General features: G+C 35.0%; 1 pseudogene; it reads right to left on the bottom strand.

Annotated features, from left to right (window-relative positions):
• Positions 1-7,045: 7,045 nt before the first annotated feature.
• Positions 7,046-15,634, bottom strand: LOC107760430 (putative serine/threonine-protein kinase At1g54610; annotated as a pseudogene).
• Between the last annotated feature and the right edge of the window lie 1,223 nt (positions 15,635-16,857).

The following is a 16,857-nucleotide window of genomic DNA, read 5'->3' as shown; positions in this document are numbered from 1 at the left end:
GAATTATATGCCCTACCGGTATGAGGGTTCATTATATGTTGTGAAAATTATTTATGAAATATATTAAAAAGAAGAAAGAAAGGAAATTGAAAATTTCAGTTAGCACAATGTGCAACATACTTGTGATTCGGAGTTGAGGACGAGATCCTCGCATTTTTACATGATGTGGAATATTTAAACCGGGCTGCAAGCCGCGATGAAAGTTATGTAAGGACGAGGTCCTTGTGGTGAAATATTTATGAGTTTAAAATTTTTCCTTTGTGAAATTTAATTGTACAATAGTATTAATAGGGAGTCATGCCTGTTAGGCTTATTTGATAATTCTTGTATATTTTTCTCTGCAAATTCAGTCATTTTCATGCTGTAAACATTGAGTTTTAACCTATGAGATGAGTGCCCAGGTGGCGTTAAATGTGACTCATCAATTCGAGTATGCAATCATGAGGTATTCATGCCTCACATTCTGTTGTCAGTGTTGTGAAAATTTGAAATGAGATGGTGGTTAATATGAGATTAATTGATGATGCTGGAATTAACTATGAACAACTTTTAAGACCAGAGATGTGGTGATGGGCATACATATGATGTGTTTCATGTCTTGATATCATTATGATAATGCAATGCTTGTAATGTTGAGATTGATGTTATTGATATATACCTTGTGGTATTTTGTTGGGTTGTGGATGTGTTGTTAGGAGTGGTTTTGGTGTTACTCTGGCAGGTGGATAGGCCCAATTACAGGGGGGACTCTGCCGAAATTTTTGAAAATTTTGGGAGTTAGTAAAATTTGGAGGATTAAGATTTGCAAAGGAAGAGATAAATATGTTATGTGTTTGAGGGAGAATGATCCTAAGCGGGGAAGAATGTAGCAATCCGGAAAAATTTTGAAGTACTTTAACACTATCAAGAAAGTTAATGTGTGCGTAGGCACGAGTTACTATAGCCAGTTGAGACTAATACCGTGTGTCGAAGTGAAAATCAGGCCTTTTGGAAATGATTGAAGAGTTAGGGAATTTGCTTTAAAGCTTATAAGAATGGAGAAAAGAAATAATCTTAATTGAGACGGTGTCGTCGGACCCGTGTTAAATTGCGGGAACGTAGAATCACCCATAAGTATGTGTGTAAGAATACACTCAGTAATTTAAAGCCCTCAGAAAGATTCTTTGCACGTTCGAGGACGAACATATGTTTAAGAGGTGGAGAATGTAACGACTTGACTTGTCGTTTTAAGAATTAACGCCCCGTTCAATGACTTAAGGTCCCGAGCAACTTCATAATATGTATTATGACCCGCGGGTATGGTCGAGTTTGATTTTCGAAAGATTTAGAATTTAATTGAAAGAGAAATTCTCATTTTGAATCTTAAATGGAAAGAGTTGACCAAAGAGTTGACTTTTGAGCAAACGACCTCGGAATAGAATTTTGATGATGTCAATAGCTTCGTATGATAATTTTGGACTTAGGCGCGTGTTCGGATTTGGATTTAGAAGTCCGTAGGACAATTCGACGTATTTTGGCGAAAGTTGGATAATAGACGATTTTCGGAAAGTTCGATCGAAGGTTGAATTTTTGATAACGAGGTCGGAATCCAATTCTGGAAATTGGAATAGGTCTGTTATGTCACTTATGACTTGTGTGCAAAATTTGAGTTCAATCGGACTTGATTCGATAGGTTTCGGCATCGAATGTTGAAGTTGGAAATTTCATAATAGACTAAAGTTTCAAGTGAGTTTGCACAAGACCTAACTTCAAACGAGAATATCTCTCTTGATATGAAGAGTTATATGATGTGTGTTACCTATCAAAGGAAAGGTCTATGTGTCTAGTTTCCAACGCTTCAAACCGTTCGTCATTTAGACACTCCTACAAGAAGTTATGACCAAATTACCAAAGGCTGGAAAAATACGATTTTGCGACCAATTCTGCGATCGCAAAATCGTTATGCGATCGCTAAACTGCTTCTGCGACCGCAAAACTGGTCGCAGAATGGACCAGAACAGCCCAGCTCTGGGCACCAATTTTGCGATCAATTGTGCGGCCCGCATACCCATTCTGTGGTCCATTATGCGACCGCAGACCTACTTTCGGGGGGTTAATTTTTCTATTCTCATAACCCGACCCTATTTTGATAAATAGGCTTTGGGGCTTATTTTGGGGTATTTTTCTGAGGGTTTTAGAGAGAGGTAAGAGCATTTTAGAGAGAGAAGGAGGGAACCTAACATTCTAATCATCCAATCTTCAAGAATCAAGGAAGTTAATCATAAGATCTTCATCAAAGAGGTAAGATTCAACCCCTAGTCTTCAATTTCGAGTTTGGGGAAAAAGATTGGTAATTCGGAGTATGATTCTTGGGTGTGTATATATTCTTGTACCAATAAGGTTTGTAGAAAGATTGTTGAGATCAAATAAGTAAAGATTGGGTTGTGGAATGAAGGAAATCTTGTAGAAGAACCTTGTAACCAAATTTGCACACCTAGTGTTTGATAAAATGCTCAAATGAGCTGAAACCATGAAAAATCTTCCTAATTATGGTTCACTTTTGTTATGCTTCTAAATAGATTGAAGTTGCTAGAATTTCCGGAACCTCGTAGTAATGTAAGGAAGGCTCAAGAAAGATTGGAGCTATCCGGAGGTCAATTCAAGCAAGAAGGCGATTTTGGTATATCGGCCTAACTTCAAAAAGGTAAGTGTCTTGCTTAACCTCGAGTGGGGAAATTTTTCCTTAGGCATTGAGTCTTATGTGAAAATTGTGTAATTGAAAACCATGTACGCGAGGTGACGAGTACGTACTTGGTTTATATGTGCGAATTTCATTGATTAAAAATCCTTAGATTCTCTTATGTATTAAATTAGAAATTATTAGCACTTATTAAATCCTCTATTTGTCATGCCTAGATCTTTGTTTGTTGAAATTATATTTATATGATGATTTGGTATTATTGCCACCTTGAATTTATGTGAAATATATTTTGTTAAGATTTTGTGCACATTATGGTCGAGCCATGAGCTCCTTATTGTGGAAAATGATGTATTGTTGATTTTTGTGGCAAGTTAAAATATTTGAGCGCTTGATAAGCCATTTGTGATATGTGAGCACTTGGTGTGCAGTTGTTGAAATCATATTTACTTTGAGACTACGAAACGGTATTCCGGAAGATCCCCCTGCCCTGCATATTTACTTTGGGACTACGGAATAGTATTCCGGGAGATCTCCCTGCCCTGCATATTTACTTTGGGACTACTGAACGGTATTCCGAGAGATCTCCCTACCCTGCATATTTACTTTCGGACTACGTAACGGTATTCTGGGAGATCTCTCTGTCTTGCATATTTACTTTTGGGACTACGAGACGGTACCTCGGGAGATTCTTCCTATCTTGCATATTTACTTTTGGGACTACGAGGCGGTACCTCAGGAGATTTCCCCAATCTTGCATATTTACTTTTGGGACTACGAGACGGTACTTCAGGAGTGCCCTTTTGTTGATATTTTTCTATGGATGCACTTGCCTTTGGTTACTTTATTTTTCCGTAATTTGTAAATTCTTATATTTTTCGTGATGTATTATTTGACTTAATATTAAGTGTTTTGTATTTCTTGATGTATGGTGTTGACCTTAACTTTTTCGTACAAGACATTGAGGATTTGTATTTTTGGGTTGTACTTGTTTTTGATGATTGAGTTATTTTAAATAAAAGAAAACTTTCTAGTATGTTTAATTTAATAAATTCTATATCCAAATCAGTAGTTTAGCTGATGCTTTATTTTAATGGAAATGTCATTTTTCCTCACTCAAACGATTTCTAAAATAAACTTATCTTTTTGTTGATTTCTTACTTGATTTAAAGATTTTTAACCTTACTTTATTGAAAATAAATTGATCAGGCGGATTTTATATACATTGATATTTTGGTACGTGAGTTGTCCGTACAGTTATGAAAATAATATAGGCATGAGGTGCCGGAGAAAAATATGATGATTTTATTATTGACACGTGAGTTGTCGGTTTGATGGTGATAGAAATATGGGCACGAGGTGCCGTGAAAAATATGAAAGTGGGCTGAGACCCGTAATTTTTATGATTGTGAAATGAGGTGTCACATGGTGGCTTTTACTTGAAAATATATTTATTGGAAAGAATTATATTTGAAAGATAATTATTCAAAAGAAGTATATCCGAAAGATATTTATCTTAAAGAATAATATGTGAAAGATTTATATTTGAAGGACTTGACTTGTTGATTGTACTTGTGTTTCTTATTCGCCTGAGTAATAATTATGATGTTCTTATTGCCTTGTTGTTATATTACTGGTTGAGTTTGTTATTATCATTGATAGTTGTTTTCCAGTACTATTGTATACTGCTATATTGTACAGGTTATTTGACTAGCGAGTGTCTTGACTGTACCTCGTCTCTACTCCACTGAGGTTAGTTTTGATACTTACTGGGGTACCGACCATGGTGTACTCATACTACACTTCTGCATATTTTTGTGCAGAGCCAGGTATTGGAGGTATCGGACCTGGACAGAGTTAGAGCGTGATCGCAAGGATTCAAGGTAGAGCTGCTTGGTCATCGCAGTCCCTTAGAGTCTGTTCATTTCATTGTACTGTTAATTTTTAATCAAACAGTATTGAGTATTCGATCATTGAGATCATTTCATGTATTATGTTAGAGTTCGTGACTCAGTACTACCAATCTTGGGAGGTTGTTATAATTATTTCTGTTGTTGGTTTCGTTTATAAAAAAAATGGCTTCGAAATGTAAAGGAAATCGGCTTACCTAGTCTTAGAGACTATGTGCCATCATGACACTTGTGGTGGGATTTTGGGTCGTGACAGCATGATGGCATAATCCTATTATTCTATGATCTACGCTTTAATTATTGATCTAAACTCCATGTTGCTTAGTATTTTTTATGTCTATCTGTAACTTTATTCATATATTTGATTTTTTTATATTATTCTCATGCCAATTTGGTTTTATAAACCTTTTTGAGATAAGAATAACCAGACGAATCAAAAGAAGGGAACAAAATAGGATTGGAATGGTGAGAATAGCCCTAAATTTGTTTAGATGACTAGATTCGTTTTTCTTATTCGAAAACTATAATTTTCCATATTGTTTTTCTAAATATTTTTCCTTTGAAATTACAACAATAGAAAATGTAATACAAAGTTAGTTTATATAGAAATTATCGCAAATATATCAATGCTAAATTGATAAGAAAAAAAATACAAAATCGGGATGAAGCATCTGTAGTCAAACACATTGTTCTTGCACATATATTTACATGACGCGAGGCACACGTGCAACACACGTATACTATATTAAAAGCACGAGAGCTCTTAGCAAAATATCGTTCGTTTTTTCACCTTTAAAAACAAATTTTTAGACCGAACAAAATAGTAATTTAAATTATTTTTCTAATACTTTAAACTTTGAAATCAATTAAAATATTAATTATTAAATCTTTCCTTATTAGAAACTCCTAATATTTTGGCTTATTAATCCCACCCGCACAATAACACTACCCAAAAGACACATCTTTTTTGGACTTCCAATTCCAATTCTTCTCTTGTATATGAGAGCTAAGGGAACTAAATACTTTTCTCACGATACATTCATCTCCATTACAGCACATAGGTATCTTCTTCTTTTTCTTTATTTTTGCTTTTGTCCTTTTTAACCACTTGCCATCTTATATTTTTTATTTCTTTGATGCGTGATTTTAATTAGTTTTCAATATTTCGCTAGTGTCCTGCTTTACATAACATCTTGTTTTTCTTTTCTCTACCTTTTTTATTCTCAAATTCAATATTTTTTATTATTTGTTTCTATTTATGAAATTAGTTCTAAAATATATTTACAATATTGTGTATTTCACACATAAAGTTAAATATTATTTTTTAGTGATCACACGTAATTGCTTATATGTAATAGGCAGAGAGGGAAGAGACTTTGATTGAGAATTCTTTAGGACAATCTTGTAGTAATGACTTTTTTCCTTTAGTTTTTATTTTATAGCACACAAAATATTTCTTACAATATTTGTTTATGCCATTTCTAAAAAGCTTATATTTATTAGTATGATATACACGCGCAACGCGCGTACTCTAAAACTAGTACTTTATTAAAAGCACGAAGGTCCTTAGCGAAATGTTGTTCGTCTTTTTTACCCTTTTAAATTAGAGTTCACACTAGACCAAATAGTCATTTAACTATTTTCCTAATATTTTGCATTTTCAAGTCAACTTAAATTCTGCTAATTAAATCTTTTCTTATTGAATTATTTTGCCTTAAATTAATTTGTTTTTTTGAATTATGTAACATAATTTAAATTCTTTTCATGTTACTAATTTTCCAAAATCTTTTAAGGCGAATTAGGTTTTACAAAAAGGACATCGTGAGAAGTAACAATCCTCATAAGATAATTGAGATGTTTGATGTAAAAGATAAAGAACATAATAATGTTATACTAATTGAAGCTATTAGTTGCAAGTTGCAACAATACCGCTTGCATAGAATTAATCTTTCGAAAATGGCGCATTAAATTTAAGATGAAGCGATAGAAGAAACAAACATATCAAGAAGATTAACCAAAAAAAAAGGTGGCAATGAAGACCGAATAACTTATGAAAAATCAGAATTGAAAAGAATCAGTGGAATAGTATTGTCTACATAGGAAACTTCAACTATTTTATTTTATTTTTGCCTAAACTACAATTTTATTTTAAACAAGGAGTAACTTATGATACACAATATTTAATATTTAGTTCATAATTTTTACTCAATCTATATTTTTTTTTGCTCAAATTCTACCCCAAGGATTGTTTTAAGAAGAATAGAATCTATTAATAATTTTTTTATTGACGTAATAAATACGTGCAACGCACGTACACTAAAACTAGTATGTAAAAACACATCAACAACAATATACCTAGTGTGATCTCACAAGTTCTGGGAGATTAGAGTGCACAAACCTTATCTCATGTGAGATAAAAAGATTATTTCCGATAGACGTTCGACGTAAGAAAAGCGTGTATGTGTAAAAAAACACATATTAACCGTAAAAGTTGATACAAAAAAGAATGGTATGTCCTGCAGTTGTAGCTGCCAATTTGACTATGTTCATATTGACCTGATGATCTCCTAATTCTATAACAATTCCTCAAACAAACTGTACATATACCTACTTATGCTTTTACAAGAAAAATTCTCTCTACTCTCTATATGCTTATCTATCTTGTTCCCAAACTAGAAATATATAGAGAGAGAATTAAATGTTCTTCACATTCCGCGAGCCTGAGCTTGACCTGCTCTTGCCTTCTCCAGCCTTGCTCGTCGTGCAGCTTCCTGGATCTGACGATCATGGTCTTTAAGCATTTGATCCACTTTACTTGATTGAACTAGTAGTGAACCAGAAAAATATATCTTGTTTCCATCGTAACCATGGTCGTTCTACACAAAGAAACAAGAGCCTAGATAAGTAATCGATCATATGAGATACCCATTCTCACTAACAACCACAGAAGTGATGATACGAGGGCAGCAAGTTGTCCGGAGAAGGCCCGCACCCCAAGGGGTACGATGTTAGCAGCCTACCCTGATGCAAGCATCAGTGGTTGATCCCACGGCTTGAACTCGTGACCTTAGGTCACACGGAGACAACTTTATCGTTGCTCCAAAACTCCCCTTCGAGTGATGATACGAGGGAACAACAAAATAAGACATCTTTGTTCAATAGCTAAAGAAGTTCTATAAGACTGCTTAGTATTGCAATGAAATGGAATTAAATAGAGAAGAATTGACGCAACGAATGAATATAACCGACCCCAACTTATTTGAAACTGAGGTGTGAATAATTGATTGATTGAGCTAAAGAAGTTTGAGTATACTTGAGAGTTCGAAGTTTCAGTAGTGACTACACAGTACCTCAGTTCTCTCCGAGCACTCAAACTCTTAGATATACGTGTTTATGAGAACTTACCATATTTGCCTCCTTCAAACTGGTCCTTCCACTTTCAAATTGATGAGAACCCGTATAGTTCTGCGTGAGATACTTTCCGTCCTGCTTCCTTGAATGTTCATCTAGCAGCTGCGCTCGCCTTTCTACTTGATGGGCTGTATCTCGAGCATCTCCAGACATAACGGACCTGGATGCTGCTAAGTTTGATAGGTCGGCTCTATTCAGACCAATAGAAATATCATCATATTTCGTCCCGGATTTTGCGCACCCAACCCCTAGAGCCAGAGGGACTGAATGAGAAAATGTCTCCGAGAGATCCTCGTTGGCTGAAAATCTCTCTGAAAGATTCTCGAGGTGATTGTTAACAGTTTCTTTCACTGCTTGTGATGCTTTAGGTGGATCATTTCGAAAGCCAGAAGCAGCTATCTTCTGGGGATTGAACCGGTCACTTTGGCTCTTAGGATTGGAATTGCTCTGCTTCCCCTGCTAAAAGAAGCAAATCATAACCTCAAGTTAACCAAACAAATCGAGAACTTACAGAAAAAACATAAGTGCAGATATATGGTATGGGTGCAGATTGAGTTATTTCTGAAGCAAAGATCAGTACGCTACATAGGTTATCAAATACAGACTGCCTCGTAATTTTTAGTAGTTGAGATCCTTTTTTATTCATTTTGAGATTTTACATAAATTTAAACCTACTCAAAGCTCAAAAGTCACAATAATGTCTCCCTTTTCTTCACATTATACTACACTAATGCTCCACGAGGAAGGAAACAGAAAACAAATCATATGCTCGCCGACAGCTACCACAAGTTTCCAATCTTTCGCGGAAATACAACTAATTTATCAACAATCCAATTTTCAATGCATTCCAATTTCCAAGAGGAAAATTTGAAGAATCGTGATTATCTAGCTTCCCGTATTGTTAGCCTCTGGCCTTAAAAAAAAGGGAACTCGAATTAATTTGAACACAAATATAAACACCCATAAAAAATTACCTGCATTGACCTTGCCAACTTGGCATTAGGATCATCTGCTGGAGCTGCTTGACGTTCTTTTGATCCATTTGCATTGGGTTGCCTGCAGTAATTATTTCAGATGACTATTATGATATGTACATAGGATATTTGCAGTCCAAAATATAAATTTTAGGTCACAATTTTTTTATATTTAAGAAATGACAGAACTGTATAAGCAAAACACCATAATTTGATGCAAACATCTATTTCCTTATGTTAGATCCATTTAAACATTTAACCATATTCCAAGATAATGTTTTTTGTATAGAATTGAAACCATGTTTTAAGATGAGAAATACCATTTTCACAACAAAAAATAAGAGACATGCTTTCAGGTTAGCCATACAAAAGATGGATTTGTTAAGAGCATTTTACCTTTTAGCTTCCTCTTCCCGCAATTTTGCATCAATTTCTTTGCTGGGAGGATATGACGGCAAACTTGAAGGATCACAAGCAAATGGCTTTGTGGTGAAGAACTGTCAGACAGGAGAATACCTTATTGTTAATGAGGAAAACAGTTGTTACTACTTTATAATGTGATAAACGATGCAAACACTTCAATTACTGATTTCCATTACTCGCTCAGACTAGCCAATATGAATCAATAAATACTTCGATTATTCTCCTTTTGATATGCATCATATCTTAAAAGAACATGTGAAAAGGAAATCAAGAGCACAACATGCAAAAATTTCAGTAGTATAAAACTCAGATCTGAACAGTAGTTGATTGCGTTCTTCATTAAGCATTTTTTACAGAAATCAAAGGATAAGATGAATAGTTTTTCTGACACCATTATGTTAAGCTATTCAATCTCATTTGTCAAAAAAGATATTAAAAAACAACAACGTTAGTCAATCTCATCTGTCTCAACCTAATGTGTGAAACTGTCTCATATTGCTTCAGAAATAAAAATTCCCCTTTCCTTGTCTGCTGCATCCTTGTTGCCACTCACCCTGGCACTTATGTGGTTACTTTTGGACAGAAAACAGGACGACATTTGAAAACGCGGAATTTCTGTAAAGGTTCATACATGTGTTATGTTCTGTACTTTTTGGTATAGTTCGTGTAGGGAATTTGCACCCACAGTATCTAGCCCAGCATTTGTTTTCCAGAAAATAAATGGTCACTTAGAACTCCCTTTATCCCAAAAGCATAACCTACTTTGACTAGATCGGATATTAAGACAAGTTCGAAAATCTTGTTACACCATATTGAATTAGATAAGTATTTAACATAATAGTTTGAAAAGTGATAAAATTGGAGTGGTTAGTTGAAAAAATGTCACATTAAGGGGTCGTTTGGTAGCCGGTTAGAGAGGAGTTATCCATGTATTAAAATTAGGATAATTTTATACATTGTTTGGTTAAAAGAAGAGGGAAAAATAATCTCCACATAGAAGCTAGCATAAGACAAGAGTGGGTTGCTCTAGTGGTAAGCACCCTCCACTTCCAACCAAGAGGTTGTAAGTTCGAGTCATCCCAAGAGCAAGATGGGGAGTTCTTGGAGGGAAGGAGTCAAGGGTCTATCGGAAACAGTCTCTCTACCCCAGGGTAGGGGTAAGGTCTGCGTACACACTACCCTCCCCAGACCCAACTAGTGGGATTATACTGGGTTGTTGTTGTTGTTGTTGTTGTTGTTATATAGAAGCTAGCATAAGTTATACAATGTTTGGTTGTTTTTTCCTCTTTTCCACATAAAATGTAGCATTGCTAATACAATGTTTGGTTCATGTTTTTCTTTTCCGCATAACTAATACATGTATAAGTTATGAGGGAATTTATGTATTATTTATGCAAGGCAGAAGGTGAAATAACTTATATATGTATTAGTAATACTTGTATTAAAATACAAAATAACAAGAATACCCTTTATTCGAACTTGTATTTTTTTGTTTAAAAATATATATTTAAACTATACTAACAATTTTAATAAAATAAAGTAAGCTAATAATAAATAACATTCACATTACATTTATATTACTAATCCCCGCATAACTAATCCATGCATAACTAATCCCAACATAACTCAACCTTGCATAACTTATGCTTGCATAACTAATACATGCATAACTAATCCCTGCATTACTTATTCCTGCATAACTAATACATACATAACTAATACCTGCATAACTAATACATGTATAACTAATACCTGTATAACTCTAATCGGCAACCAAACGACCCCAAGGGTGTATTTGGTATGGAGGAAAATATTTTTTGGAAAATATTTTCCAATTTTCTCATGTTTGGTTGGCTTAAATATTTGGAAAATCTTTTTCCTTATGAACTCAATTCCTTTGAAGGGAGGCCTTGGACCAACGGTAAAGTTGTCTCCTATAGGTCACGGATTCGAGCCGCAGAAGCAGCCACTAATGCTCGTGTTAGGGTAGGCTGTCTACATCACATCTCTTGGGGTGCGGCCCTTCCCTGGACCCTGCATGAATGCGGGATGCCTTGTGCACCGGTCTATCCTTTTTGAACTCAATTCCTCCAATTTTAGAAAAATGACTTTCCTGCCAAGGAGAAGGAAAACATTTTCCTTCATACCAGACACACCGTATGTTTAAAATAGTAGTACTGGTTTATAAAAGTTTGAATTGTTGGAAGGAAATTTTAAAGGGACAAAAAAGGAAAATAGTTCAAGTACTAGTAAATAACAACAGCTACTAAGCTTCATTAACAACGTGAAATATGTAAAATAATAAGTCACAAAACGTACTAATATTTTAGCATTGAAAGGAAGAAGTTGCTGATCTTGAATGACAAGGCTTCAAAGCACCAACTTTTGGGCGGGGAAAAGGAGGGTTCGGGTTAGAGGAATTAGAAAAGTACCTCATTCTCAAGAGCGCCAGCTGCTGTTCTTCTAAGTGAAGGATCGATAGAAAGTAATGTCTCCAGTAATCCGACAGCAGATGGAGGAAGCTCCTTAAATCTTTCCCCAATACGCCGTTTGTATGGCTGTGCAGGTTTAAATACTGCTGAATAAGATAGTTTTGTTTTTTTTCCAATAATCCACAGTTGGCGAACCACAAAGCTTAAAGATCTTATGTAGTTGCTCCACCTACAACGACGAAATTTAGCTCATTCATGTCAAATCTCTGATAACCAATTATATCATAATTAAGGAGAAAAATACATTTGGGATTGAAGCGTAGTTGATTGATAGGTCGATTGACTGTAGAGAGTCACAAAAAGTGTTAGAACTATATACCTCTGTCCTACCGGGCATTATAGGCTTGGCGACATATAATTCTCCAAGTATACAGCCAGTACTCCACAAGTCTACTGCAGCTCCATAATGACTTGCTCCAAGTAAGAGCTCTGGCGGTCGATACCAAAGAGTCACAACACGGCTTGTTAATGGAACACTCTGCTGGTTATCGAAAAAGTTTGCCAACCCAAAATCTGCAATCTTTAAAGCGCCATTATTGTCAATGAGAAGATTAGAACCCTTGATATCCCGATGCAGAACACCTCGATTATGGCAATGATCAAGTCCACTTAAAAGCTGCCGCATGTAACATTTAACCTATAAAAAACGAAATAAGATTAAAACTTAATTATACGAATTGAATTATGGAGTGTGCACAAAGCAATTAACATATTTTTCTACAAAATTAAAGACTATAGCTTAACACAAAATACACGGAAAAGCACCTGCGGCTCTGTAAATTTAATACCGGGAAGAGACGCCAATCCAGTGAGATCATGTTCCATGTACTCAAAGACAAGGTACAGACTACAAGATGCTCTTGATACAACTAAGCCTTCCAATTTGATGATATTTGGATGATCAAGCCTCCGCAGAATAACAATCTCCCTTGCCATAAATTTGATACTTTCAGGATCCATTTTATCAAACCTCACTCTTTTGAGCGCAACAACTTTATCGTTAACTAGGTCACGAGCCTTGTATACACTACTATAAGTCCCTTGGCCAATCTACAAAAATAAGATGCTATACACAATCAAAAAACTATTGAGTAACAATCTACTAAGTATAATTTTCAATAAACAACTTTCACGATAATTATAGTAATAGGAACCTATGAACTACGAAGGGAAACCTTGGCATAACTGGTAAATTTGATGTCATGTGACCAGAAGATCACTGGGTTCGAGCCGTGGAAACAGCCTCTTACAGAAATATAGGGTAAGGTTGTGTACAATAGACCCTTGTGGTCCGGCCTTTCTCCGGGCCGAACCCAGCGCATAGCGGGAGCTTAGTGTACCGGGCTGCCCTTTTTAGGAACCTAAGAACTACAAAACTAGAATGTTCCAATCTGCACCTAGCCTTCATTAGTTGAATTGATAACAGGCATCATACCGTTCTCCCTTGGTATATGGAACAATGGGGCAACAACATAAGGTTCTAAATTGGGAAAAATGAAGAGGCAGAAGAAGGACTGAGGATATCTAGAGTCAATTTGCTTGTAGACTATTTTATAAACTATTTGTTAGGAATTAAGTGTCTGATTATTAGACAATTTAATAGGAGTTTATCCCATATAATATCTTTTAAAGAATAATCTTCAAAGACGCAAGAGTAATTCATTCTTATCTGTAGTCATTTTAAACTCTAGGCTTCTGTGCACCTATTGAACTTTTCAAACGAAGCTTAAGTCGCTGTGAGAAATGAATCAAGAACTGCTCCCTGCTTGAAACAAAATCTCATTTTATAAAAAGAAAACATTAAGTTTTATGATCATCTAACTATTTGAGACAACCAAACACCATTTTGGAATTAAATGCTGACTTGGGCAAAAGTCTGATTAGACTAAAGCACCTAATACAAAAGAAACAGACTTAAACTTCTTTCAGGAAAAAAAAGAGAGAAAATTTAAGAAAGTAAATTTTAAAACTTTGCTAACAACAGGGGTAATTTTGTCCCGACAGTATAACACAGGTTAAATGTAGACAATATTCGAAAGTAGAAGGGTAAATTTGATCCTTTTGCCTAAAGTAAATGATAACCTGTATTTTGAAAAGCGTTGTCGTGCATCATAAAAGTTTCAAGTTCAGTTCATATTCATCATAATTCAATTGAACGAAGATATTCACCAAAATTACTCGAATAGAGCATATACGACATTTATCCAAAATGAAACTATTCAAGGAAAAATAATATGATGGAATTAAGCAATGTCACTCATGAGAAAACTAATACGTACCTTTTTCATGTGCTTATATCGGTATTAGAATAGATTGTAAATGCACAAGATTTGGTTGTTACGCAATGTTATTGACATTAAATAAATCGTCAGAGAACAAGCAAACTGAATTATACCTTGTCTAATTTCTCAAAAGTATCAGCCTTGCGTGGAAGCCATCCGTTAATAGCTTCACCGGCCACAGAAGCAAGCGAAGTAGGCCATCCGGCAGCAATCAACTCCGCCTCCATGGCTTTCGGGACAACTCCATATCCTGCAAAACTATTCACAGAAACTTCAAGCTTTTGCTTTACTTTCACATAGTGATCATCCCTGACCCTTTTAAATCCATTACCTTTCCTACCGAAAGAACCAACCTCAGCATCCCCATTTTCCAACTTCTCTTTCACCCTGAAACTTTCTCTTCTCTTTGACACCACAGTTGATTCCCCTTTAGCTAAATCTCTCGTCTTTTGGCCGTCTCGCCTATCTTTGAAAGCCATAGAAGCTTTCCCACAAACACAACCCATAATCAACAAACCTAAAGACCTACTCAAATACCTCCCTTGAGTTGTCCCAAATCCTCTAAAGTTGTAAGCTACTGCTCCACAAAAGCCAGGGGCGGATGTCGAGTTCAACCTATGGGTTCATCCGAACCCAATTGCTTTGGCTCCGACCCTGTATAAATGTTAAAAATTTCACTAAATAAGTACAAAATAATTGTTCTCGAACCCATAAAGTTCAAATCTTGTATCCACCTCAAAACAAGGCTTAGCAAAAAACCATCTTTTCCAAAAGAACCATTGAACAAATGCTTAAACAATCTCAATACAAGCAATTAAAATTCCAAATAGAATTGACCGAAATAACAACAACTCAAAACTCCATATCAAAAGAGGGGCAACCGGTGCACTAAGAGTCTATTGTACTACCCTGCATTTATGCAACAGGCTCTTTTCGAGGCTCGAATTTGTGACCTCCTGGTCACGTGGCAGCAACTTTACCAGTTACGCCAAAACTCCCTTAAGACTCCAATTCAAAGCTATCAAATATTAGAACTTAAAAAAGAACTACTTATATGAAGCATATAAACTGCATAGAGGAACTAGCTAGAACATCAAAAAGATCCCAACTTTTCACACAATACAATTATACAATTGAAATCAAGATTCCATTAATACCTTGTTCAGACCTCAATAATAATAAACCCCAAAAATTTCAAAGGCTTGATCTTCACAATTCTTTCCAAAGCTACTCAGACAACACAATCAAAAAAGGTATTTGATTTTGAGGAAAGAATTTGCTTCATTACTTTTTGACAGTTCAACGCGTAAACAAAAAAAAAGATAAAAAATTACTCAACAGATAAATAAAGAGATGAAAGAGGAGCCGCCAAAAAGTTCTGTCAGACAAGATATGCTGAAGTCTCTCTCTCTCTCTCTCTCTCACACACACACACACACACAAAGTAAGAGTCATTTGGTTTGACAGTTTGGGATGGTACCACTGCTTTTAGTTTCTGACACATTATTTTACTATAAACAGTCCACTGTTTGAACGTTGAACCAAACACGACTTTACACTTTTGTACTGTCGACCAAACAGAAATAGGAGAAAAAAAGGGGAGGCAAAATTGAGAATGAGAATGGTGCAGAGAGATTTGGGTGTTTATTTTCTTATTTCAAGGCAAAAATGGTTCACGCCAAATTAATTAAAAGAAAAATACAATTATAACTGTTCAAAATTAGGGCAGCTTATTATGCGGATCAGATGGATATTTACGCTTAATGGTTTGATTTATCAGTTATTGACTTGTAAATGTAATAATTCGCTAGCCAGAGGCGGATCTAAGATTCGAAAGTTGCGGGTGCCACCATATTATTATGCATACAGTATACATGTCAGTAGCTACAAAGACATATTAAGAATAATGGGTCGGTTCGCTTAATTTTTGATTAATTTGAATAGGCCTTTCATTCACAAAGCAAATAAATTCGATTTTAGTTCGAATTTTTAACACTTAATTTAAACACATTCTAAATAAAAATATAAAAGAAAAATAATATTTCATAAAAGAGCGCCTCCAATATAAACATTTGCTTAAAGAGTATGCTTAACTACACTATATATTCTTTGTTTGACTAGATTAATTTACTTGTATTGTTCTTTGTTTATTTTTTCATCTTAATTGTTGAGTTATATGACAATTATTTTTAAAGAAAAACCTCCAACATTCAACCTATGATATTCGACTCAAAATGACTATCAATCAAGCCATTTAATTATTTTTTCAAAACCCAATAGAAGATATTGTTCAAATTATATTCTAATATATAAATTAATATCATTTCATTAAAAATAAAAAAAATTATATGCTAATTAAAATCAATTCAAATTACCTATAGAAAATAATTGTTCATAAAGTAAGGTATAATGATAGAAACAAAATGAGGACTGAAAGTTAAAAAAACGAAGAAGAGAGACTTAGCAAGTAATAAAAGAAAGAAAAAAAAAGGAAAGAACCGAAAAAGAAGGAAAAGAGGTGAGGCCCTAGGGCTCAACTGAAAATAAAGGAAATCTTAATAAGTAGAAAAAATGAAAAATCAAAGGGGCTACTCGAACAGGGAATCAAACTTGCATTCATGAGGACAAAGAAAGCCTTCAAAGGGAAGGCTGAACCAATGGCACCCGCTTCCACTTTGTGACTTCTGG

The sequence above is a fragment of the Nicotiana tabacum genome, chromosome 12, assembly GCF_000715075.1.
Source record: "Nicotiana tabacum cultivar K326 chromosome 12, ASM71507v2, whole genome shotgun sequence".
Classification (NCBI taxonomy): Eukaryota; Viridiplantae; Streptophyta; class Magnoliopsida; order Solanales; family Solanaceae; genus Nicotiana; species Nicotiana tabacum.
This window is presented reverse-complemented; position numbering and strand designations above follow the sequence as displayed.